This window comes from Rhinolophus hipposideros (genome assembly GCF_964194185.1).
Source record: "Rhinolophus hipposideros genome assembly, chromosome: 23".
NCBI lineage: Eukaryota > Metazoa > Chordata > Mammalia > Chiroptera > Rhinolophidae > Rhinolophus > Rhinolophus hipposideros.
The window spans coordinates 27,691,250-27,717,195 of NC_138069.1; the positions used below are offsets into that span (position 1 = coordinate 27,691,250).

Below are 25,946 nucleotides of genomic sequence, written 5' to 3' on the forward strand. Positions count from 1 at the left end.
AGCTTAAATTATCTGGGCATTCCTGCATCCAAAAGTTGTATTTTTTACCATTGAGCACTGAGCGGTGCAATGGCTTTCAAGTACAGGTCTTATTTATTTCTGCCTAGCATGGAGTCCCTATCATGGAATCTGGCCCATTTTTTTGAGCAGTAAATTTTATTTCCAAATAAAAATGTGATATTTCAAGAATTTTACTTTCAGCAAGCTGTATTACATTGAGAAATTATGGACCAGAAAGAATTTTGAAAGAAGTGATCCGTGTTTTGTGCCCAAGAGAAAAGAATGCATGAAACCGTCTGTGTAACTACACCAGTATTTGCTTTACACTATTTAATTATTTTAATACATATATTTGCAATGGGTTGGTTTCATTACTAGTCACATTAATTATCACATATGTCAGTTCCTTTGCAAAGGAATGACTTAGCTTGAGAATCTTTCATCGTACACCACGCAATATTTGAATTTCCAAAACAGAAAATGACTTGAACTTGGACATTCTGGTCAGTGGAGGTATCCTCAAAACTGTAGGTCATTGATTCGTCACTGAGCCAAACTTCTCTGTCCAGATTTCCTCCATAAAAAAACGTCAACCAGATAATTTTGCACTTGGCCGTTGAAAAGCAGGATTGTTTTTGCTCTGTCTGTTTTGAAGAGCCAGGTGAATGTCATTTCCCATTACCTTTTATTTATGAAATGAACCTTTCAATGAAAGGCTGACATAATGTTACTGTTCTAATTTTCTGCCATTAGCTTAACTCTAACTCAACTATTTTTGCCTTGTATGTAATGAATACTTTTTTCTATCCATTGATTAAATACTGCCTCATAATTTTTCTTAAAGAACTTTCTCTGGGCAAGATTATGACTATGTCTTGGGTGCCCTGTCATCCATAGTTCACAGGGGAGTTTTGTCTGCCTACCACTTTTTCTCAATTCCCTAATTAGCCTGCTCATCAGTCCGTGTGGTGCAGATGGCACTGATTCCATCCTTTTAGTCTCCAGGGTTGTCATATGAACCAAATATGGCCACCACAAGAACCTCAGCCCCGATTATAGAGATTTGTTCATGGATAAGCATGTGGCTCAAGCAAGGCTACCTAGAGGCCTTCCTGGAAAGGACTTTCTATTTTCCCTATGAAAGTGACCTTTGGACCACCTGTGGATGTCTCACTTAGTACCCAATGGAGAGAGCAAAACTGGGAATGTAGTCAAGAGAAGCCTAGAGAAGAAGAGGGAGATAGAGCCTTGACTGCATTTTAACTGCTGCTGTCTCCCCACCTCCCCTTTAAAATCCACTACTAGGGGTTACAGTTATATGAGTTAGGACCCGCCCCCCCCCCTTTTCTTTAGACTAATTTGAATGAGTTCTGAGTGCTGTAACCAAAGGGTCCGGACAAATGCCTCTTTTCAAGTTTGTCCCATGATTACTTTGTGCCTCTATGACTCACAGTATTATCTCACTTTAGTCTTCCCTCCCAAGTGAGTGGCACAGCAAGCATCCTTCCCTATAACCACAGCCATCTTACCTGTACCTCAGGCCTTAAGGACTTTGCCAGGCACCTGACTTGGTAGTTTCTCAAAGTCTTTCTCATAAATGGCTTATTAGTTTCTGAGAATATTTACATCTTATAAGAGAACTCAGTATCCCAAGTACCATACAATACTTTAACATGTCAGAAAGATTAAATGAAGTCTGAAAAGTTTGTTCACTTCTCAGCAACAAATTTGAAGGGGAGATTAGCCAAACTGAAACATTCCTAGAAGAAAGCAAACCAGATGATAAAAGGAACCTAAATCATAATGAGGATAAATGATCCAATAGTACCAGGTATGTTTAAACTGTATGTCAAAATAATTCTTTTCAAAAACATGATTTAGGAAACCCATTTTCAAGTAAGTCAAAGACAGTTATTTATTCAAATGGTAAATATAAGGGCCAACCACATACCAATCCTAGACATTGGAAATACAACTGGAGATGATGCAGACAATCTTTGTCCTCATGGAGCTTATGTTCTAGTGTAGAATGATGTTTTCTTGTTCATGTGATCCTTAGGGTCAGAATTTTAACTGACCTTTATGATTAGCTCTATAGAATCTGTATGTGGTATATGGAGATATATTTCAGTGATTGATTTTTGAACATGAAAAGTAGAAATCTCTGAAAAACAGAGGTTGACATCTGTGGAAAGATTCCAGTTGGGATAGCCATTGTACAGTTGATTCAGAATCCAAGGATTAGAAAGTGTAATAGGAAGGACATTGAGGAGTGACCCAGTCTAGGGATCTCTAGAGTCCTTTACAAAACTGAACACCAAATATTAGAGTATGTATTAAATAATAGCAGAGCTTACATAGTTTGAGCATTTGCTCTGTGCCATATACTTTGTTAAGTGTTTTATTATGCATTATCTCACATAAGACTTAGAACACTTATCACGCAGAAGAGGGAAATGGAATAGTATCAAACTATAATTTTTAAAACCTAAAAGCATCATTCCTACAAATGTAAAGTGAAAATATGGGGAAGATTTGATTTGACTCATTCATTGACGAGGGAATCGGGATGATGGTAAGACTGGTTCCCGTAGCACTGGGCGAGCTCCTTGTTTCAGGTGCATTAGTACAGGAACATTAGCAAAAGACTGCTAAATTAGATACGTATTATACAGAACCGGATAACGTCTTATAGTACAATACACCATCACATGTGGGAGTATTTTTTCTACTGGAGAGAAATAATTTGTATCTTTAACAGACAAAAGTCTCTGAAGTAACATGTAATTTTACTACATTTAGGACCTTTATTCAGTAGTGAACAGTGAATTGAACAAACCTCTTTTCCCTTGAGTAATTCTTGAGAGGGCATGTTTAACAGTTGCCACATAGGCCTTTGAAAGGACATGACAATCCTTTTGTCTTATTTTCAAGTTTTGGATGATTTTTCTTAACATTGGAAGAGTCAAGTAGCTTTTCAGGATTTTCCAGCTGGTAATATTGAAGCTGGGTTTGAAACTGAGGTATCTCTCTTAAATATCCACAGTGGATGAGCCCTATGGCCAAGATTTGGGGGAATACAGCAACAGCGTCCTTTAGGTTACATCACCTTCATCTGCCTTTGTATAAGTCTGAGCTTGGTTTTCCAGTTTCATGTTTGTTTAATAATTAAAACACTTATTTAACCACTGAAAATTGATTAAACCAAATTATTAAACCACTCAAAATTGACTATTCCTCCTCTTTTGTTTCCTTCAAAGTAGTGGGGTGGGCTCTAAGACAAAGGCTCTGGAAGCCCAGCTAGAAATCTGATTCTTTAGCATTTGTAGCAGGTGTTTTCTGGGTAAGATTTTTTTCCCTAGCTTATGGAATTTTGTAGTTGTTGCTGTTAATTTAGGAGGTTGCAGTCACCAAACATGAGAATTGCAATTGTTGATGGTCTCCTATTTTTAGAATGATAAGCTTGAGCTCTTCAGGTTTGGAGACCAAGTCCAGTTCTCTGCCCGTGGTACTTTGTTCAGCCTCATGTAATTCACTGCAGGTTTGGTGTCACTGCTTTCCTCTCCTGTGAGCTAATCTTGAGGAAAGACTTCTGTGTTACGTTTAGGGAATAAATGGAAAGTAGCTGTGTGGCTGGCTTAATGTTCCACTAAGGCATTCATTCGGAAGCTTGCCTGTGTTTGAGGTGATAGGCCCCTATTATGTTAAGGTGGCAGAAAACTTAACTAGCCCATCAAAAAGTTTATTCTAGAAACTGAAACTAGAATAGATACTTGAGAGGACAGTTTTATTTTTAGGTAAGAGAAAGGGTCTTGGTTTTGCTCCATTTAAAGAAAACTAAATTGAAATTTATATATAGGCACTCTAATGAACACTTTCCATGGATTATCTCACCAAATCCTCAACAATTCCATGAAGTAGATCCTATGATTGTCCCCATTTTACAGATGAGAAAACTCAGGTCCAGAGAGTTTAAGCACACTGATGGGGATTCACAGACAGAGCTAAGATTAGATGGATCCAGGCCAACTGATTACAGGCCTGCTCTTGTGAAAGGTGGATGATACCACCCCTCCCAGATGCTGCTGGGATAGAGAAAGCACATAGAAAATTAGCCCACATCCTGTTTTCTAGTCTCAGCTCTGGCATTAACAGTCTTTGCAATTCTGGGCGAGTCATCTAATCTCTCTGGGCCTCCATTTCCCTCCATAATATGAAGGGTAGGAACAATTTGGATTGGATGTTCTCTGGGGTTCCTTCCAACTGTGAAGTTTTCTGATTCTATAATTGCACCCTGGCCTTGGAGGTGCACATGCCCTCCTCCAACCCCCAACCCACACACACATGCACTCTGCTTCCCAAGGCAAAAAGCTAATCCTGCTGAAACTGCTCATTGCAATTGGATTCTAAACTCCAGACCTCCCCAAATCCTATTATTTACAGCAGCCCCTTAGGAACACACAAGACTTTTACAATCTGGCAAGCCAGTTCTTTAAAATAAATGCGAATGGGGTATGATTTTTAGGGAGTAAAACATTAATACCAAAAGGAAAAAACTCAAAACAAATGAGGCTCTCTCTTTAAATCATCTCTTGTCTACAGTGTTACCTTGACAACTTAGCTTTGGTTCTTTAGACACTGGGTTTCAGTGTGGGAGAAGAGGCTTGTCCTCTTCGTATCTTTAGAGATTTCCTCCTGTCTTATGGAAAAAGAAAATGCCACAGGTGGATCACAAAATCCAGCAGAATGTACACAGAACATCTTGATGGAGTGGCATGCAGAAATAATCACAGGTGCACAGAATTAGGACGCATTCTGATGAAAGGTCCATTCTTTTCTCCTTTCTATTTCCTATAATCATAACACGCATTGCAACAGCCTGTAAAATGTTACATTTTTGGACCAGTCCACTTAAAGAACAGAGAATAACGAAAGTGCCTGGAAAATAATTGCATTATTTTTAGTCGCAGCAGCCATAGATGCACACATCAGGAAGACGGGACAACTCTGAAGTACAGAACTGGCCTGGAAATATTGCTAAAAATATTGTTGCCCCTCCAGCAGTTGAAATTTTGAGCAAAGACTCAGGCAAACCCATGTAGGGAGATCCAATTAGAACTCACAGCTCTCAGCTGTAACAGGCTCGTTATCAGCACTGGCAAGAACTCAGGGGGCTACCCGGGGTCAGCCAGGAATGTGAACGGAGCCAGCTCAAAAGGAGCAGTGTGGAGCAGGAGAAAGAGAAGACTTATCTCCAGCATCTAGCACCACAGAGCTGAGCCTGTGTGGAGAATGGCTGAGCAACCCGAATTGGTTCTAGAAGTAGTTTCCTTTGTGACTGTGAATGTGAGCCCAGCAGACACCGCGAGCGTTGATGCAGGGGAGCGAGTCCGTGCTTGACACATGTGTTTCCCATTGATAGCTGGAGACAGCCCAGTAGCTCCGAGTTGGCCTGACAAAGCCGTATTGAAGCACAGACAGAGTACGGTTTCAAAGCAGTCAGAAAAAGAACGGGAATGCTGTTCAGGAAATTCTTCAGGCATGGGCAGGGACTTGGCTGCAGTTCTACAGTTGGAAAATCTGACTGGGGCAGCTTCTGAACACGGGCTGGGCCTGCTCACACTCGGCAGGCCAGTCGGCCGCCTCCTTCAGAGTCTCTCCGCACACTCCCGGATTGAGGGCGATTTTCACCAGCTGCCTTGGGAAGCAGAAAAGAGAGGTAGGGTACGATTACCTTCTTGCATTTCCACACTTCTTTTCACTTTGTAAGCCTGCTGTTTGTTTGCACATCCTGAGTTTTCGAGTGTGTGTGTATAAGTTAGAACGTCATCGCTTAATCACTTGGTGTGGAGTTGTAATCTTTTCTTTCTCCCAACTCCCTTCAAGATCTGATTTTCAGCAAGGCAGAGACACTTCTGAAAGTTAGAATTTAGCTGGCAGCATGATGTGAAAAGAAAAGTATGTGAATTTCTGTAGTGTCGCCCTGCTCCAACATTCTGGAACTTTTCTGTATGTAAGGACAGTTAATTGGCAGGAAAGATAATTGTGGATGAAACTGTGTTCTTTGCTTCATAAGAATTTTGAAAGGCGCATTTTTAGCAGAAAATGGCTCTCATTTTAGGAGGGAATAAGAGTTTGAATTTTCTATTTTGGATAACACTTTCAGATTGTGGGAGTAGGTATGTATGTATGAATTCCTGGCCTCTTTTATTAATATATGGAATTTTGATGGTCATTAAGGAGTCCAGTGATCTATTTGACTAGAAATATACTGGATCAACATTTGTAATTCTGTTTTTATAATAATTTTCAATTTTTTCTGAGTTGAAGAAATAACTGGCAGTTTTTCTCTAAAAAAAAAACAACCTGTATTTGTGTGAATAGACAACTAGAGAGTAACAGAAAATAGTAGTTTACTCAAAATCATTGTTAAAAGATAGACATAATGGTGTGAATTTTATTTCATTGATCTCATTTTATACCTTCCTGAGTACTGTTTTAAAAAAAATCAAATTTTAAATAACTCTTTCTCACACACATCAGCTATAATGCAATAGAGATTTTCACCCCTACTAGGAAAGATATATACCTTCCTATATGCTTATCATTTAGAAAATATACAAAATAATGTAATAGTATTTAAGAAGCTGGTTCAGATCAGAAGGAGCTCTGCTGAATCTCACTACAGCTTTGTGAATCCTGGCAAGGCAGTCAGTGACAACAGTGGTGTTTTCCAAAGTGGGTTTGGCCAAAAGTCTGGTTGGGAAAACAGATGAATGAATGGATTCTTGGAGACTTCTTGAATAGCAGAAAAGTAGCCAGAGCTCTCAGGGTGGACCTCTATAAAAACAGGTGTGTGTTTACTTTAGTTCTAAAATCTCTTAACAAGTAGCTAATAGAAGAGAATAAGTAAGATTAATGGGTGTAGGAGGAGAGCAGTGTGGGGGTTTCTCATCTTTCTCTGTGTATGACCTACGATGAGTGGGCAGTCATTGTGTCCTGTTATTATCCAGTTGGCATCCAAACAACAATTTTATTTTCTCCACAGTTTTCCACTTGGAGGAGGGAATTTGGGAAATGACGTGCAACAGGTTTTCGTATTCTAAGAGATGACACACAAAACTTTTCTTCATCAACCTCATCTTTGTGTTGGGTTGGGATGGGGAGAGTTTGGGAACCGTAGGACATGAATAAGAAAGGGGGTTCTGTTGGAAGTCAGGATAGATAGTGGCTACACTGTGTGTTTTTCCTAAGTGCCTGTTGAGTGAGCAAAATGCCAAGATAGATTAGGAACTGACATGAACTGTAGCCAAGCCCACTGCCAGTGAAAAAGGAGACACAAGGGAGCTCTAATGTCATACTCCTCTAAATTTAGTGCATGGCAAGCATTGAGCAGAACAGGCGTGAAATGGCAACTACAGGTTGCAGGATTACGAGCTGTAGTGCCTAAAATTTGGAAGAACTCTGTATTTCCCCTCTTTAGAAGCATAGGAGGGGAGAAAATCAAGCTCCCTTGACATTTTGAAAAGAAACAAACAAACAAACAAACAAAACTGAGTGGAGGGTAGAGGAATCCAGGGCAGAGGTGCCGGCAACATGGAAAGAGATGTGGTCATACCTCAAACTCAGCAGCCAGGGCAGAGGGGGGTTGGGCGTCAGTACCCAGAACTAAAATATATTCTCGATACAGCAAAACCCAGCAGGCACTGATTTGTTTGATTTGAAGTGTATGGATAAACCATGGCCTCAGTGCAGAAAATTATTTTACCCTCTTCACAATAGGAGACCCCATGGTCAGGCTGTCCTGCTGTGCCTTCTGGAAGTAATCAGAAAGCACATTTTGTAAGAATGGCATTGCCCAAGGGTTCAGATTTCCTAAGCAAGGAGGGCCCGGGCTCTTAAGGCCTTATTTTGAACTCTTATTTGTTCCGTCCAGAGATATTCCTGCAGGGTGGATGTTGAGTGAAGGCGCCAGCTGGAGGTGGGTCAGTGATCGCAGTGAACAAAACTTGTTCGAGACTCTGCACTCTGTTATTAAGACAAGTTCTTGAAAAGGAGTATAAAATGTATATGCTTTACTTTAATGAATGAATTTCTTTAAATTACATTTATTTATATTATTTTAAAAACCATCCCCGAGGGAGTGTACCACATTGTTGGTGGAGGTATTTTTAATATTTGTTTCATAATAGAAGGAGGTTCCTGGGATCATGGATTTCACCGTCTGCAAGGGGTTCGGGCTATTCTGTAGTTCAGAATTTCTTGAGCTTCCCTAATATAGCAACTCCTTTTAACAGCAGTGGAAAAAAGATCCATGCGTCAATTGTTGATTTTATTATTCTGTTGTCATTTAAATATGTACAAACCAGAAATGCCCACTTAGCTAATTATCCCTAGAAGTGAAGATATTACCTCTGTTTTAATCATTGTTGCACAGCTATAATACTAAAACAAATGTATGAATTAAATACAAAAGAAAAACTGCGTAATAGTAACATTCAGATTATCAAAATTGGTTTCTTACGTAGAGGTTTACTAGCATTTAATACAGCTTTCATCATGAACATGGGACTGACAGTTACCTGGAGGTTATTTTGATTCCAGTGCATTCATATCCCTGCCTTTTGGACAGACACCTGATTCTTTCATGACTTTTTTACCCTCAGGTCTACTTTCACTTGCTGCCGTAATGACCTGCATCTGCAGGGCATGTGCCATTTTGTGCTATAACACACTCTGTTCCTTTCTCATTATTTGTGATAGAATGGCATCGCTTGTTGCCAACAGGATCATACAGTGAAGACAAACTCAGACACCCAAACTGTGCAGTAGTAGCCAGTGGTCGTACCTCAGATGTACATTTGCTAGGACATAATTTGCATAAATAAAATAAGCACATCAAAAGCAAAGAAAAATACAGGAACAGATTTGGTGGAGAACTCTCAGACCCCAGGTGACTTGGGCACGCCCCCCTAAGAGATGCTGATCATGGCCCGTTCTCGTTCCCTGGAGGAACCCCTGTGGGACTCTGGGGAGGAACAGCCCTGAAAACACCCGGTCTGCATTTCTAATGTTGGCCAGCCACTTTTATTTGTTGCGTATGTATATTGAGGCTTTGCAATGTACTTCATTTGGAAAGAGTCTTAATGCTGTTGTCAGTGAAGATGACATTGGATGGCGAGTGCCAGAAGTTTATGCCCACAGAAGTTTAAATGTGTAAGAGCTCACTTTTGCACGTACAGATGAGAACCACACCTAGACAATCCAGGACAGTAGCAGCAGGTGAGCAGTGTTCCCGAGGACCAGAGCTTCCTTTCTTTCCCACCATCCTCAGCCCTTGAGCTCAACTCCCCACGCTCATCTCTGTGTCATGTTCAGGTCAGGGCAATGGTGGCAGGACAGGATGGTGATAAATATTTAGCCTCATCAGCCTTGCCCCCTTTTCACCCCTCCCATATAGACTTCCCCTAGTGTCTCAGAATACCCAACCAGAATTGGCCCCATGGCCACATGCTCACTGGCCCCATGGAATGATATTACTATGAGGGGTTTAGGCCAATTAATTATGTTCCACCCTCTGAGTGTGGACTAGGAGCCCACAGATTCAGATCAAGGGCTTTCTGCCTAATAATGAACAGAATTCTCATAGCAGCGAACAGCAGGGTGGATGTCTGTGGGACAGACATGGATAGTTTGGGCCAGAAATGCTTTAAAAAAAAATGAATCAATGAACAAGTACGTTTGAAAAACACTGCTCTAATAATCCGTTTCTTCCATTGTAAAGAAGTGGACCCTGAGCCCAGAAAAGAACACAGGCAGTCTGAGAGGGTACTGCTTCTTGTTCCTTAACTCTGAGTCCGACATGGACTACATGTTATATGCGTGGCTCAGTAACAGCTGAGTGATTCTTCGGAAGCCGTTACTGTTAGACAGTCCCTCAGAAATTGCCTGGTCCCATGGTTTCTCAAAATCTCCTGAATTAGCATTTCTGAGATTAGAATTAAGAAGTGCTCTATTTTTAAAGGTTCCCTGAGTGATTGTGTTGAAGCCAGTAAGACACTGGTCCACAGACTGAGTTTGTTTAATGTAGTTATGGCTAAATCATTGTCCACTGCAGGGTTCCATTTGTAACAATGTTCACAGATGCCAGCCAGATGTGATGACGGAGAACCTCCCTACACTGAGCAGCTGGGAGCATTGTTTCTCATCTCACACCTCCTCAGATTGGGCCAGATCCGTGTCTCTGTGCTTCGTAACCCATGTCGTAATCTCTTAAACTATATAGGCTACTGTCATACTCTCTTAAATTACATGTGAGGGTGGTAGTGGTACTTGGTGCAGAGCTGAGGTGAAAAGAAGGTAGAGGTGGCCAGAAGGTGGGCATAGGTCCTGACTCCACTGGTAGCTGGATCTCAGTTTTCCCATCCGTGAAATGGAATCAGATTTTCTATTTCTCATAATCTATGGAATCAGATTTTCTATTTCTCATAATCTATGGTTTTCATAAGTCCTCAACTCTCCTGTTTCTGTATGGATGTCTTAGTTGAATTATTTCACCTATTCCCACACCAATATCTTGTAACATTCCAGTTAACATCCTTCTGACAAAAATACTGTTCCCTGCTCTCAATTGCCGTCACCTAACATGTGCATTGGGTCATGTGCCCCTTGACCCCACAGAATGATATTACCATAAACAGGATACCATGCAGCTGTTAACCCAAAGGGAAAAGGATAATTGTACGGGAGAGAGCACAGTGAGCAAGAAGAATGGGAGGTGGGCGTGCCCTTGCAGCAGAAGAAGAGTGATTACTGTGTTGCCCCGAACATACGACCTCGCCGGACAATCAGCTCTAATGCATCGTTTGGAGCAAAAATTAGTATAAGACCCAGTCTTATTTTACTAAAATATAAGACCCAATCTTATGTAATACATATAATAATATAATATAATAAATATAATTATAATTAATATAATATAATACAGTATAATACCAGGTCTTATACGATTGGGTGTTATATAATATAATGTAAGACCGGGTCTTATATTACTTTTTGCTCCAAAAGACGCATTGGAGCTGAGTGTCCAGCGAGGTCTTATTTTCGGGGAAACGGCGTATTGTAAAGCGAGCGCAGGCTCTGAGGCAGACACCCCTGGACTGTGGTCCTGGCCGTGTGACGTTGGACAAGTTACACCATCTCCACGTGCATAGTTGTATCATCTTGCAAATGGAAAGGGTAGTATCTACCTCCTAGTGTGATGTGAGATTGTGCGTGTAAGCCACTTAGCATGGTGCCTGGCACACAGTAAGGAGTTGAGTATTTTAGCTCTATATACTTAATATTAACTGAGCCAGCATGAGCGCATTGACAAAGAATGCAATAGGCAGATCAAGGTACAATGAAGACTTGAGGCAATCAGCAGAGGAGAGAATGTTTTACACGGAACGGTCCAGGTTACTTTTTCTGTGTTGCCTAAATTTCTCTGCAGATTCCCCTGTCTTCTTTCTTTCACCTTTGTAGCTACACTGAAAGGTGATCATCTTCATTATAGCTTCACATTCTTGTTGTCAAGTGTGAACCGTCTTATGTAGAGGAAGCCATGTACGCTGTGGCCCCGGGGTTGTCTGTCAGACAGGTCGGCAGGACTGGGTGAGGGACGTGTCACCACGGCTCACTAAGTGTGTAAGTCCTGTGAGGTCGATTTGCTTGGAAGTCTTTGCTGATGGTTGTCTTAATGGAGCTCTGGATGTATGGGTGGATGTGGAACGATGGCTTTTTTCTCCTTTTAAAACCAATAATGCGATGACACCTATTTAAAGCAAGCACAGCTTCCAGATAAAAAACTGCATTGCCATGGATTAGAAACTCTCTCTTTGTTCAAAACACTTTCTCTGGCCAGAGTGATAGGATCAGACTCTTGTCAGCACCCTGACTTCCAAATAATACGTGTCTGAACTTCTGAAACCCTGTAGTTACTTGCTGGGCTTGAGGTATTCAGCCACTGAAACTCCTCTCATTAGAGCTCAAATAAATAAATACCAGGGTTCATTCCTTTCTCCAGGCAGATCATTCAGCACCACCCCATTGTCTTAATTCTGGTTGGGGTTGTGGTACTGGGCATGATGCATTCCATGAAAGCAGACTGCTTAAAGCCTGGAGACAGCTGATCCTTTCTTTCCTGTTCTTCTACCATCTCTCTTGTTCTGACTCCTCCTAGCTCGTTCCCTCTATTTTTTATTCTGTTCCATCTTCCTGTTGCCTGTGTTTCTCTCTCATTTGTGTAGTATGTGTCTCCTAAAGTCGTCTGCTGCTCTCATTGGTCAGGAGTGTTGGTAATAGACCAGAGTCTGGACAGCATAACTTTGACCATGTAATGACAAACATTCACTCCTAAAGTTGGCCATGACCGTGGAAGATTTGGGGCCTCACTTCTGGGTCACATGCCCACTGGAGTTTCCCAGGCAGAGGCAGGTCACAGACTAGCAATCCAAGGGCTGGCCTCTAGGTACATTTTGGTTCATTATGTTTTTGTTTTTTTTAATTGACTTAGTTACACAATATTTAAACATACTGAGATATTACGTACAAGTCTAGAAAACGCTGAAGATGGGCATCCCTGGGCTTATTTTTCACAGCATGGCAGTTGGTGGGATTTGGGCAGTTCCTGTTCCTCTGAGTAGGTGTGTATCAACTTCACCCCCTGGCTCCACCTTCCTGTAGGTGTTGACATTAATAAGCTCTCAACTCATATGACCGTCAGAATGTGGAAAATTCGAGTGACCATTTGTTCAGTTGTTTCAAGGGTGGTGCATATAGTACCATTCTAGATGCATGGGAGAGAAGTTCAGGTATTATGACTTGATTCTCTTAGAGGACAGTGTTGAGATGGGACAAGTACCTACCAAGAAGAAATGCAGTAAGCAGCACGGTGGTCAAGAGCCCAAGTCTCAGAATCAGAGATTCCTTGGAAAATCACATCATATGATTGTTCATAGGATTACAAATTTTAAATGTCATAGAATCCAGAACAATCCCTGCCTCTGGGGATGGGGGTTGATTAGGAAGGGGTATGAGGGAACTTTCTAGGGTGACGGAAACAGTACCTATCTTGATTGAATATTGTTTATACAGATGTACAGATTTATAAAACTCGAGCAGGATAGTTAGTATATGTGTATTTCACTGTAAGTAAGATATACCTCAACAGACATATGTACACATATACTTACAGACACATGTGAAGACATACAAGGTGCTTATCCAACTGCATAATAAAGTTTTAGGTATTATTGTTATCATGCGTGTTTCTGGACACTTGGATTTAAAAAATATTAACATGACTAAAAATGAGATGATGAGCATTTCTTTTCAGACCACAGATTTCATTGCAAGTGTTTGAGAGCTTAGGTTACCAAACACAATTGTCAGGGGGAGAATCTATTGGATCGATGCTAATTTTATAGAACTATTAAATCAGTAGAAAAGGATGTATCTAATTTGTTGTAGCTGTTTTTCATGATGTGGTAAAAGCTTATAAGTTTCAAAGACATAGCAAAGATGGTTTATTACCTGGGGGAAAATGCTTATAGAGAGAGTAATATGCACCCTGGATGAATTATAGTAGTTGCTCAATAAGTATTTGATGAATTGACTTGAAATTAATACCCATGTTGAGAAATGCTAGCTAAAACTGTTACAAAAGATTTTTTGAATCAGTACCCATGCTGTTCTGACCACAAATATACATATATCTGGAAGCATTTAACATAAGAATTGAGAGACCAGGTTTTTCAGCCAGGTACTCTGGGTTCAAATTCTTGCTGTGTCTTTAACAAGCTGAGTGAGTTTGGGTAGGTTTCTTGACCTCTTAGTTTCTCAGAGGCCTCTGCTGTAAAATGAGGACAATAATAAATAATACCTACCTCATAATTGTACATCTATGAGGATTAAACAAGTTGAGTAAAGCATTTAGAACAGTCTGGCACATGGCAACCATTACCCAAGTGTTTGTCATCAGTTTTAGATGCTTTTTTTGTATTAGGAAACCGATGGTTTTGTTGTGATTTGCCTTTGGATATTGTTCAAAATGCATATGTATAGTGTTTGATGAAAGTGAGTCTAATAGGAGTTTAAGTTGAAAAGATTGAAGCCTGGGATTTTCAGGGAACATCCTGGTTTTTGGTTTAGCTGACTTTGGTCTTGTCGCTGATTTACTCTGTGATCTTGATTCAGTCATTTCACCTCCCTGAACTGGTTTTCGCATCTGCTAAGTAATAGTTTGAACTTTGTATTGTGTTCCCTTCAAGCTTTGTGTCTCATTCTTTGATCTTAAGTGTTTGTGTCATGCTCATTGTTATATTATTACACAGCTTGGTCCCCAAGTCACAGCAAAGCTGTAGTGGCTTGACTGCAGTTGTCATTATCTTGTTCTGGTCAGAATCATCCATGGGGATTTCAGCAGCACAAACCTTGTACCACACAGGGTAGATGGTTTCTTGAAAAGGATCTGTCACTTCTATGAAGAAAGCTGTGAAAAGGACTATTAAATTTACAGTCAGGTGTTTGAAATTATTTTTTTCCTGTTCAGGAATGTTCAGTTTACATATTCTTTTCTGGCCCTGAACTTGCAACATCAAGGACCATGTTGAAAATGTCTGAGTTTTATTAACAGCCAAATCTTCAACAACTCTCAAGATTCCTTCAAGTCTTTGGTCCAATAGCGCCATCTCCATGAGTTCAGCCTTTCCCATGCTTTTCAAATGTGAAGCTGCTCTGCTCCGCACCCCACCCCCAGCACTGCTGATCCGATCCCCGTTTTCTTCTCTCTCTCTCTCTCTCTCTCTCTCTCTCTCTCTCTCTCTCTCTGTCTTTTCGTCATAGCACTCATCCTCTTTAACATAAGTGTTAAACATGGTGTTCATGTTTGTTGTCTGTTTCTCCCATCACTGCCTCCTGCCACTGCTGTGAGCTGAGGGACCTGTGTTTTTGCTCATCGATGGACCCCAAATGCCTAGAATAGTGCCATGGGAGGACCTCAAGGGACACACAGATTTGTCAGGTGATGGCAGTGTTTGTGCATTCCACACTAAATGCATACCTAGATGGTGACTCTTAACACCTGCATCTCATTGGGGAAAGCCAAATCTGCCTCATTCTATGTGTAATGGCAAAAAAATCAGGCCTGAGTTGGAGTCTACGCCCTAACCAACTGGAGTCCTCCAGAACATTCTTTCATTCTTTAGGACCTCCGTATCTTAATTTATGAAGTAGTTTTAATATCATCGATCTCCTAGAGTGTTGTCAGAAATGTATGAGCTCATATATCTGATAATGCCTCATACAAATGTATGTGTGTGTTCCACAAATGTATTTCTGTCTGAAACTACTTCAACCGGCACTTCACAAATCTAAATCTCTAGGACAGTATGAATTAATGTTCATAATTATACTGAAATGTCTTCTAATGTGTCGGAGATAAATATTTTGAATTTATATATAAGTGGTGTACTTTGGAAGAGAACTTTAATGATATTTATAAGAAAACATATATATACACACACACAATTTGACCTAGCAATTTAGTTTCTCAGGGCTTCTCTGAGAAATACATTTGGACATATGAGAAACATTTACGTTCCATTCCTCTGGCTTTAAATAATACTCGTATGCAGGAGACTTAAATGTTTAATCTCTAAGCCCGTCCTTCCCCTTGAATTCCAGATGCATTTTGAAGTGGCTTGGTGATGCCACCCCCTAAATTCTTCTGTGCATTTCAAAATCAATGTGACGACACAGAGCTCTCTGTCTCCCCTCCACACTCTCCATTTGCTCCTGCCCCAGGAGCCTACTATTCTCCTCATGTTCCTCATCCTGATGGATGGCACCTTCGTTCACCTCACTGCTCACACCGGAACTTTGGCATTCTCCTTGACTCCTGTCCTTTCCTTGCACACACTCTATGTCTCGGGCAGCAGTAAATCCCGTGAGCTCTATTTTCCAAATGGATTCCAAATACAGCAACTTGCCACTTTCTCCCTCACCTCTACCCTGGTCTGGGCTACACTGTCTAGGCAAGAGTAGTGGTCACATGCCCCTGGTTTCTCCACGTTCATTTTCATCCCTTGCAGTCCCATTCCTTAGAGAACAGCCGGAGTGACCCGGAGTGAAAATCTGCTTCTCTCATCCCTATCCCTCGGTTCTCTGAAAGGTACTCTCACAATCAGCACCATACCAGGTTCATACTATGGCTTACGAGACCCGGTGTACAACCCTCTGCCCGCACGTGCAAGCTTATTTTCACACACTCTCCCTCTCGTTCCCTCTGATCTAGTGACACTGTCCTTTAGAGATGTCACGGCCCCACCCACCTCACGGCCTTTACACCTGTTGGTACTGTTTCCTCTAACACATCCTCATGCTTTGCTTTCTTACTGTTAATTGTTTGTTTTTTCATATTTCACCACTAAGAGAGGCTCTCCTTATGCTATAGACCAGAGCCTCCCCGGTCATTGTCTCTTTTTCCAGCTTTCCCTTTTCCTTCATAAGACTTACTCCTAGTAATCAGTATGAAAAGTTACATGTCTGTTTGTTTATCTGCTTATCATATCCTCCACTTGAATGGAAGGTCCAAGAGGTGGGAATCTGTCTTTTTACTGCTACATATCTAGTGCCAGCTTATAGGAAGACCCGACACGTATTTATTTTATTTGAATAAGCACTGGAAACAGAAAATTACTAGAAACCACCTCCCTGTTCATCACTAAGGAGTTGGTTAGGTTAAATATCATGTATCCATGCAATTTAAAATTATGTTTTTATGGGACTATCACTATGTATGGTTTTATGGGACTATCACTAAATGATGTTATTAAGTGGACCAACTTAGATTTGGAAAATAAAGAACATAAAATATGCCCTTTTGGTAAAGAAAAGAAAAAAATTAAACATGTATGAACTGAATGTATATATTGAGTAAAGCATGTATATGTGTTAAACATTTCTATAGGATAAAAAAATATATATGGTTATAGTTGCCTCTTAGGAGGGAGGCTAAAAGTATAAATGAAAAAGGGATTTTCTTAACTGTATGTTCTTTGGTTCTTTTAAATATATGCACTTGTCTAATTTTTTTTCAGTATAAAATGTTCAAAACTTACCTAATCAAATTCTTAGAAAACTAAAATATGGAATGCCTAACTTTTAAATTAATCAAAATATTTGTTTAAAGAGAACATGATGTTCCTGGATCATTGCGCGTAAGTATTAGGTTGGTACAAAAATAATTGTGGTTTAAAATGTTAATTGCAAAACACACAATTACTAATAGTTATTTACTGTCCTGGATGAATTTTACAAGGAAAAAATGTTCATCATTACATCAAAAGTAAAAATGATGAGTTTGTTACAATTTTCTAAATTGTAAACATTAAACATTAGTAATCCAAGACTAATGCCTTGTATGGAAGCCTGAATGAAAACAATCCTTGAAAGCAGATGGTTTTAAATCAGAGACCTCAAAATTAACATGGCTAATGGAAAACTGTTTATATGCCAAAACAATCCAAAATGACTCAGATTCCGTAACAAACTTTAGAAACGACGAGGAGCCTGTGAGGGAACTGTCTTCCACTATTTATGTGAACTGGTTACAATCATATACAATGACGAAATTCATGTTTACTTTTAAATGTATTGGAAATGTTCACGTGCCGCGTTATCACCAACAAACCCTACCTCACTTGATTTGTAGCACTTGTCTTATTTCTAAATAAAATAATATAGTTATTTATCTGGCTAATAACGTAATTCTTTACTCCCTACCATGACCTATAAGGTGCACAGCCTCTCTCTACAAGCTCAGCCCTTCCCCTTTCCTCCGAGCTCATTCAAAGCCAGCCCTGCCGACCATGGTGCCTAACTTGACCACGCTCGTAAGGCCAAATACTTGTTGTGTCCTCTGCTGGAAAACTTGTTCCACCTCTACACCTCACATTAATTGGCACTTGCTCAGAATGACCAGTGTGGGCCATCATGGAATCCTGTTTTCTTCCTGGCACCTAACTTTAGTTCTAATAGTTTCCTCCATTTATTTGTTTATTGTCCATCTCTCCCATTAAACACAAGCTTTATGAAAGCAGAAATACAATCATATTCATCCATTTGAAGACTTCTGTATCTCCAGGATCCACTGTGGTACCTAGTACATGGCAAATGGGAAAAAAAAAAAAATTCTGTTGAAAACATAGATCAAGACTGGGAATTTTCTGGAATGCCCCGTCTGTTTTGCCATATTTCTTCCCCAACAATATATAACTGTACATAGTGTTACACTCATTAGCACTCCCCTAAGTTCCCTTATAGAACAAAGTATTATGAAGCCTGGTGGGTGAAAGAGTCCAGCAAGCATTTGTGAAATGCTTCCCTGTTCTCAGCTCTATCCTATTAGTAGAGAAGACCATGACCCATAAAGTTTTACAGGCCCCAAAGAAAAATCACCAGGAAACTTGATGGCATTGACATGTCTTTAGGTTACTGATTGCTTTTTAATCATCCCTCAAAACATAATGCATTCTCACACAGCAGGCTGATAATGCAGAGACTGTCACTGTTTTCCAGATATTTTATTTGGAAGGAAAACACTTGTTTTTCTCTTGAAGAACCCTGCTGAAATAAAGCACTGAGTGCAGACAAAAAGTGATGGCTTCAAACAGTATGATTCTAGAATATGTATGCCGCCTCCCAATGTGTGCCTGCTGTGTATGTTTCTGCCCCAAGACCTTCTTCCATCATTCTTCTATCAACTGACACAATGTAGGAAGGGGGAGAAGTATAAGATTCGCTAGTAGCTGGTTGGTACTGGCCAGATTTAGGAAGGGAAGACAACATGGTATAAAATCTATGACCACTTGAGTCTGATCAGGCCGGTTTCTGCATTAAGATGTCACAGCCTTGTCAGAGAGGTGGGACTCATCACCTTGAAGCTCAGTGTGGTTAAACTGGACATCGAATGCAGCTTCCTTAATTAGAGGAGCAGCAGCTGCAGGGGCCAGGGGCCATTTAGGCTGGGCCTGACTCAGGGATCCTTGTGACAACTTCACAGCAACCACGAGCTTTGTGCAAATCCCTCTGTGGCTCCTATGTCTGATGCTGGGCATTTGTGAGGCCATTGGGAAAGCTTGTCTAGGCATCAGACAGTCACAGCAGGGTTGCTGGTGGCTGTGGTGGCAGAAGGGAAACAAGGTCACACAGCCTAAGAGGAGGTCCTTCCCAAGTCCAAGTCATAAAAGTGGATCTTCTCCTTGAGACTGTCACATTAAATTAACACTAGTCCTAGATTCTAGAATGGTATGTGATTCCAGGTATGACGATTCGAAAGAGGTTATGGCTCTCAAAATCATGTTTTAATAATATGCCCACCCAGATCACCTTCCTTGGAAACCCTACATCTATTATATTTGGCAACTATAATTAGCCCATTATTATAGGTGGTTATTATGTTATGACATTGCCTTGACTATTGGTATTATAGTTCCTTCTTATCTAGTGACAAAGCAACAGAAAGTTTCACTATATTCATTCTTTGGGGAATATAATCATATTGCATTTTGTATGCAAGAAACAGATTATCTTTAAGTGACTTGAATTTATTTATAAACAGCTGAACACTGAAAATAGCCTCATGAAAGAATACAATAATCTTTTGGATTTCAGCCCAGTTAACGTGAGTATAATTACATGTATCTTTGGAAAGGGAGGCAAGTATAAGTTTTCATTCCTTTGTTTCTGATTTTATAGTTGTTTACTTATGACTGGAGTATACACTTTGCTATTTAACGTTGGCTTTATTTTTATTCACTCATTGAATAAATGTATACTAAGACAGACAGACAGACAGACAGACAGATAGATAGATAGATAAACAGAATTACATACACACACATACATACACATATCATTGTTTAGGTGCTATTGGCATTGAAAGAAGTTTTAAATACTTAGAAGAAGTTAGGAAATCTTTAGAGAAATGATATATATGACTATAAAATATGTTGTGTAATAATGTAAAATTGTTTCCAAAATCTGATGAAAAGCACTTCTGTCTTGTAATTCTCAAGAAAAAAGGTGAATTTGATTATAGGGTCTCCTTTTTAAAATTCGCATGCCGAATACACCCCCTCAAATGCAAGAAAGCTTCCTAGAGAGACATGTTAGATGGGTTGAAATTCATTTTGCTGAATTATTTAACTTTTGGGAGTGTTTTGAGGTATGATTGGTATAGAAAGAGGGGGAAAAAAGATTGTTATAAACCATCAAACAACAAATACTTATTCTGCCCCTACTTGGTTTAGGCATTGTTGCTATTATAAATCAGATTATCACTCCCTTGTTTCCAATCTGCCATAGACTTTCACGGCCTTCTCAATAACATCTGATTTTTCAATATGGCCTCCAAAGCCCAGCGTCATCTGACTCTAGCCAGTGTTTTTAGCTCATGGCCTTCTCCACTTTAGTCACTGTAGCCAGTCATACAGACTTTGCTCACACGGGGGCATTTGCTTTCTTTCCTCTGCCTGGAACACTTTTTTACCCCAGCCTTCACCTTGCTGTCTTTTTCTTATCCTTCAAGTCTCAGTTTAAATGTTACATCCTCAGAGAGCTCTCTTTTGATGAGTCTGAAAAATATCTTCCATCCTGTGATGCTCTCTTTAACATCACTATATATATATATATATATATATATGTATTTTTTTTTCAATGTAGGTACTGTTTCTTTATGCATGTGCTGTTCATTGTTACCCCACCACCTAGGCTGTGAGCATCATAAAGGCAAGGTAATTCTTTGTGCGGTATCTTGAAACCCTTCACACAGTATATGGAATTTGATCAATGGTCAGTAATTATTTGATGAGGGAGTAGATGGACAAAAGACGTTTAGACACATCCAGTCTGAGGTGGGAACGGGTTAACATGGTAAGTTGAGTTGCATTCTCATAGAAGCATAAAGTGCAAGTATGACACTGAACATTGTCTCTGAGATGAGAGAGAGAACACTAACTCATATTTTGAATCTGTTAGAAACACAGAGGAGAGTTTGGAAAGTCTGATAGTAACAAAGATATCAAAAAGAAACCCTGGGCTTGCAGTGTCCTGACTGCCAAAGAAGAAGGTGGTAGGGAGAAGTTGTCAAAGCATCAAGCTTCAGAAGGCTCAAGGAAAATGGACATTAAGAAAAGTACATTAAATTTTGATCAGGGACATCACGAGTGGTTTTTGAATGGGCCATGTCAGTAGATGGTTGAGATTATGAGATTCCGAGGATTTGCCAATGATCTGGGAACCCCGGGCATCAATGAGAGTAAAATTAGGTAACATGTAGAGAGGATAATAAAGGTAAGCTAAGTTTTTTTGTTTGTTTGTTTTTGTTTTAATATGGCAGAAAAGACCTGTGCTCATTGAAAAACCAAGACACCAAAGACTGCAAAGAACATAATATACAATATACTGCTGAAAGAAGATGATGGAAATGAAAGATCCAGGGTAGCAATGCAGCGAAAATGTGAAAGGTAGCAAAGTACCGTGTTTCCCCGAAAATAAGATCTAGCTGGACAATCAGCTCTAATGCATCTTTTGGAGCAAAAATTAATATAAGACCGGGTCTTATTTTACTATAAGACCCGGTCTTATATAACGTAACATAACATAACATAACATTACAATACAATACAATACAATACAATACAATACAATACAATACAATACAATACAATATAATTAATATAGTATAATATAATACTATAATATTAATATAATATAATATATAAAACCGGGTCTTCTATGATTTTTGCTCCAAAAAACACGTTAGAGCTGATTGTCCAGCTAGGTCTTATTTTTGGGGAAACACAGTATGTATATTTAGGGTTAGGGGAGGAAGATGGGTGATCTGGCGAGAAGCCACACAACACGAGTTAGAGGCAAACATGGGCCAGGGATTCTTTTCTGTGTTGGCTCTAAATCCGTGTCTTTGAAGCATGGTGCCTGGGCTATTACTATCAGAACCAATTTTGGTGCTTGTTAAAAATACAGATTTCTGAGATGCTCCCAGACTTATTAAATTAGAATCTTTTGATGTGAGGCCTCAAAATCTTCATTTAATCAAAATCCTGGAGGATTTCTTTTGTATTCAAAAGTCTGACAGTCACTCCCAGTTCCAGATCATTGTGCCTGCCTTGGAGCTCAGCTGAGCAGTGATGTCTCATGGTGGTGTTTTGGTGTGTGCTTCGGGTTTCGTGAGGCCTGAAACTTAAATATTATGTGGGGCTGTTTTAAGGAAAAACCAAAAGAATTAGAAGCACAAACCTACATTAAAAACATGAATATGTATTTAGAATGAGAAAGAAAATTAAATTATTAATTTTAAAAGAAGGCATATCATAAAATCCAGAAAAATAATATTGTTAATAATTAACTATCTGACATACTTTTTCTACAGGTTTTGGTTGCATATCCTTTCATAGTCTCTTCATTTGACAGCTACTTGGCACTATTACTTGCTGTATAGCAAGTAGAAATAGAAAGATAATTGTCTACTATAGCGATTTCAATAGAACTTAGTTTTTTTTTTTTTACTGTAGATGCGTAAAGAATGTAACTTTATATACAGGATACAGACACACAGTGCATATAACCTGCAAACACAAGAAGCCTGATTAATTTTATTTTCTGTGATTCCCATGAAAAAAGATATGTGCTGAATTTACTGTATTCTTGACAGGAGAGAATTTCCATTTTGACTAGGTATCAGTGATAGTTGAATCATACATTTGAAATTTTATGATGAGAAACAAATGTCCAACTAGCTTCTGGCTTCTCTATACCCACATATTTCTGGTACTGGCCATTACAGGAGATGCTTACATTGCAGAGTGTCTTTTGGTCCTGTGCCTCTATTTCACCATGCTTGGTGAGTTGGCACCAAGGGTGTAGGAGCTGCTGAAAGACATTTCTACACCAGCAGAGTGAGCCATAATGTACCTCATCAGGGAGGTGTCTGCAAACCATAGAGATAATATGCTACTGCTCCCAAACTATGTGAAGCCCCAATTTAACTTCCGGGTAGTTGGATATCCAAAATGCATGTAAATCCTCCAAAGCCATCCAACATAAAGGGAAGTTGAAAAAGACAGGGTCTTAGCTAATTGCAATTAACACATCTAACTTAAGTCAGTTTTATAAAACATTATGACACTGTTAATGTATTGCTATGGCCCCTCTTAGGGCTGAGGAAGGGGCCTGGACAGTGGAGGACTTGAAACTTCATCTTCATTCCCTGGACAGCAAACTTCTCTGGGGAAGAATCAGAAAGGAACGCAGATTGGAGATTGTATTTCCTCTTACTTTTTTATCATTTCAACATGTTTTGATTTTTTACTAGAAAAATTAATGAACTCAACATATCTTAATTTTGTCTTTTCGGGCAGAATTATTGACAACAGATGTATCCATTACAATATGTTCAGCTGACAAGGCTTCCTCATGTAATCATTCATACAAAATTGCTTACTCCCTTCCCTGTTCCTTATTTATTGATCGATCAAATGATCAATCTATCAGTCTATCTTTTAATTACAAAGGCACAGATTGGGGTTATTTTGTGTCATTCGGCTGAGCGAAGTAGGCAGGATGTATGGTGGAGATACAGGAGCCCTCATGACATGCAAAATATGCCACTGCACCAGGCGTCAGAGGATCTGAGTTCTGCTCCCCCTCAGATTCTAATTTCCTGTGTGACTTGAAAAGAGAGTTACTTCCCCTTCTGGGCTTTGAGCAACTCAGCTAGTCAGTAACCTTGTGTGGTTTCTGGGAGTACAAGGGCAAAGTCATTGGTTCATAGGAATACACGTGTTCTACAGAGGTGTCTCAAGGATGGTCAAGCCCTCATTCTTGCTTTTAGTAGAACTCTGCTTTCTTGCTATTTCATAGCTAGAGTTTGTCTCAAAATATTTGTCTTGAAATGGTTGTACTATGAAAAAAGAAGATGAAGACCATTTTTGAGATTAGTTTTTCCAAATTCTTGAAGTGACCTGGGAAGCTTTTTAACTGTTCTAATTCCAACGTAGAGCTCAGAATTTACACGTGAATTTGCATGTGTTAAATTTCTTTTGGATTCTGCTGCATTGAGAGACATTATTCTAGACTAGTGATATGCAACCTTGTTTACACTTTAGGATTATCTGGGGAGCTTTTAACCATGCTGAATCCTGGGTCTTACCCTTGTAGCTTATTTAATTGACTTGCATGTAGATGTTTTGGAGAGCTCCATAGGTGCCTCTGATGTGTGTCAGGATTAAGAATCCCCACTAAAGATAATAATCCCTGAGTTCTGGCAAGTTTTAACAATCTATGTATGAAAAAACATTATGTGTGATATTCATCTCTCCAGCCTCTTATAAATATTTATTGAACATGTCATTTCTGTTTTATAACTAAGTTATGTAATCCCTCCATTGGTTAGGACAAATGTCAGAGAAAAGGCATCTGGTGTGGTAGCAATATGTGTATCTCTCATTTGTACCCTCATCTGTGAAGAATTTCACTGTTCCTCATACCTATAAGAGTTAAAGACTTTCATTCTTGTCCTTGCCCTAGCCAAGCACAAGTGGGTAAGCTCTAGACTTAGGTCACCGATAAAATTAGAATCAAAGGACATTTCAGATATGATTCTAAGATTCTGTGATAATTTTCTTAATTTACGGAATATGATTTAATGGAAAATAAAAGCCTAACTTCCTTCAGACTTATAAGATATTTTTCCCCCTTCTTATTGGTATTTGTAAAAAGACCAGTAAGCAATGACTTTGTGGTGTCCCCATGTTGTTACAACACAGCCCTGATCTACAGGCTTGTAAGGAGCTGAGTAATAAAATAGAGACTTCTTAGAGCATAAACCTAACTGATTGGTTGGGAAGTCAGTGCTTTGGGAGCCTGAAGTGGAAATTTGCAAAGATACAAGCAAGAACTTGCCAGTGGTGTTTGGCTTGGACTTTTGTCCACCCCTCCCCCCAGATGGCAGCAGATTTCATAGTGGAGGGGAAATCATTCATTTAGTCATCAGTTATGCACTTATTTTTATTTTCATTTATTCATTCCACACATATATTTAAACATATACTCATATTAGGGTTGTGTTCAGAATGAGGCAGATGGCATGCAGACCTTTACTGAGCATTTCAGTTGACCATAGTAAGGATTCACTTGTTTTTTCAAGTGAAATTCCGCTGATGCCCAAAGGCCATGAGTTCCCTGGAGGTGGGGGTGGGCGATTTTTACGTTGTGTGCATACATTTTAATGATTATCTGAAAACCATCAAATAATCATTCTGAATCATCTGGAAGATGACCTCATAACCAAGGATGTAAATATAGGGCCACATGGTGATTGTTGATCACCACGGTCACTTTGGCACCACACGTCACTAATGTAATTGCTGTTGAGTAAGATGAAAATAACCAGAGGCAGACTTTATTCTTAAGGAATGAAGTATGCTTACATGAGAGCCAAATGAAGTAAAACTCCTCAAAAAAGGTTGTGCAGTAATGTGAATGGAGAAAATCAGTAGGGGCTCTGTTGTCACATGGTTCGTGGCAGAGTAGGGATGATGTACTCGGGTGATAAAGCCCTTGGTACCACGTTATGCAGTTTAGTTTTAGCAAATCATCATCATCATCATCCTTGTACATAGTCAGTGATTTCCATGTTGGTAGCGTTGTTTGTGTTTAATTTTAAAATTTGTGTTGGTTTTAGTATTTTATATAAGTGATAAGCTTACTTTGATGCGTGTCGGTACCTAATTATAATAGTGCTGGTATAAAGATAGCTTTTGTCAACAGCAGGGGTTTCAGAAAGCTTCCTTACTTTAAAGGGAGTTGGCATATTACTTAAGATT

The 25,946-nt window shown here is 39.6% G+C and overlaps 1 protein-coding gene across 3 annotated transcripts in view; it reads left to right on the plus strand.

Annotated features, from left to right (window-relative positions):
* The window catches only part of SGCD (sarcoglycan delta), an 822,468-nt gene that overhangs the window by 460,116 nt on the left and 336,406 nt on the right, over positions 1 to 25,946 (plus strand). The window contains exon 1 of one of the 3 annotated variants that reach the window (XM_081035954.1): positions 5,626 to 5,719. The exons of the other annotated variants lie outside the window; for them this stretch is intronic. The gene's annotated coding sequence lies outside the window, so the exon portion shown is untranslated. Of the gene's footprint in view, positions 1 to 5,625; positions 5,720 to 25,946 lie in introns of those variants that run through there. 3 annotated transcript variants of the gene reach the window in all.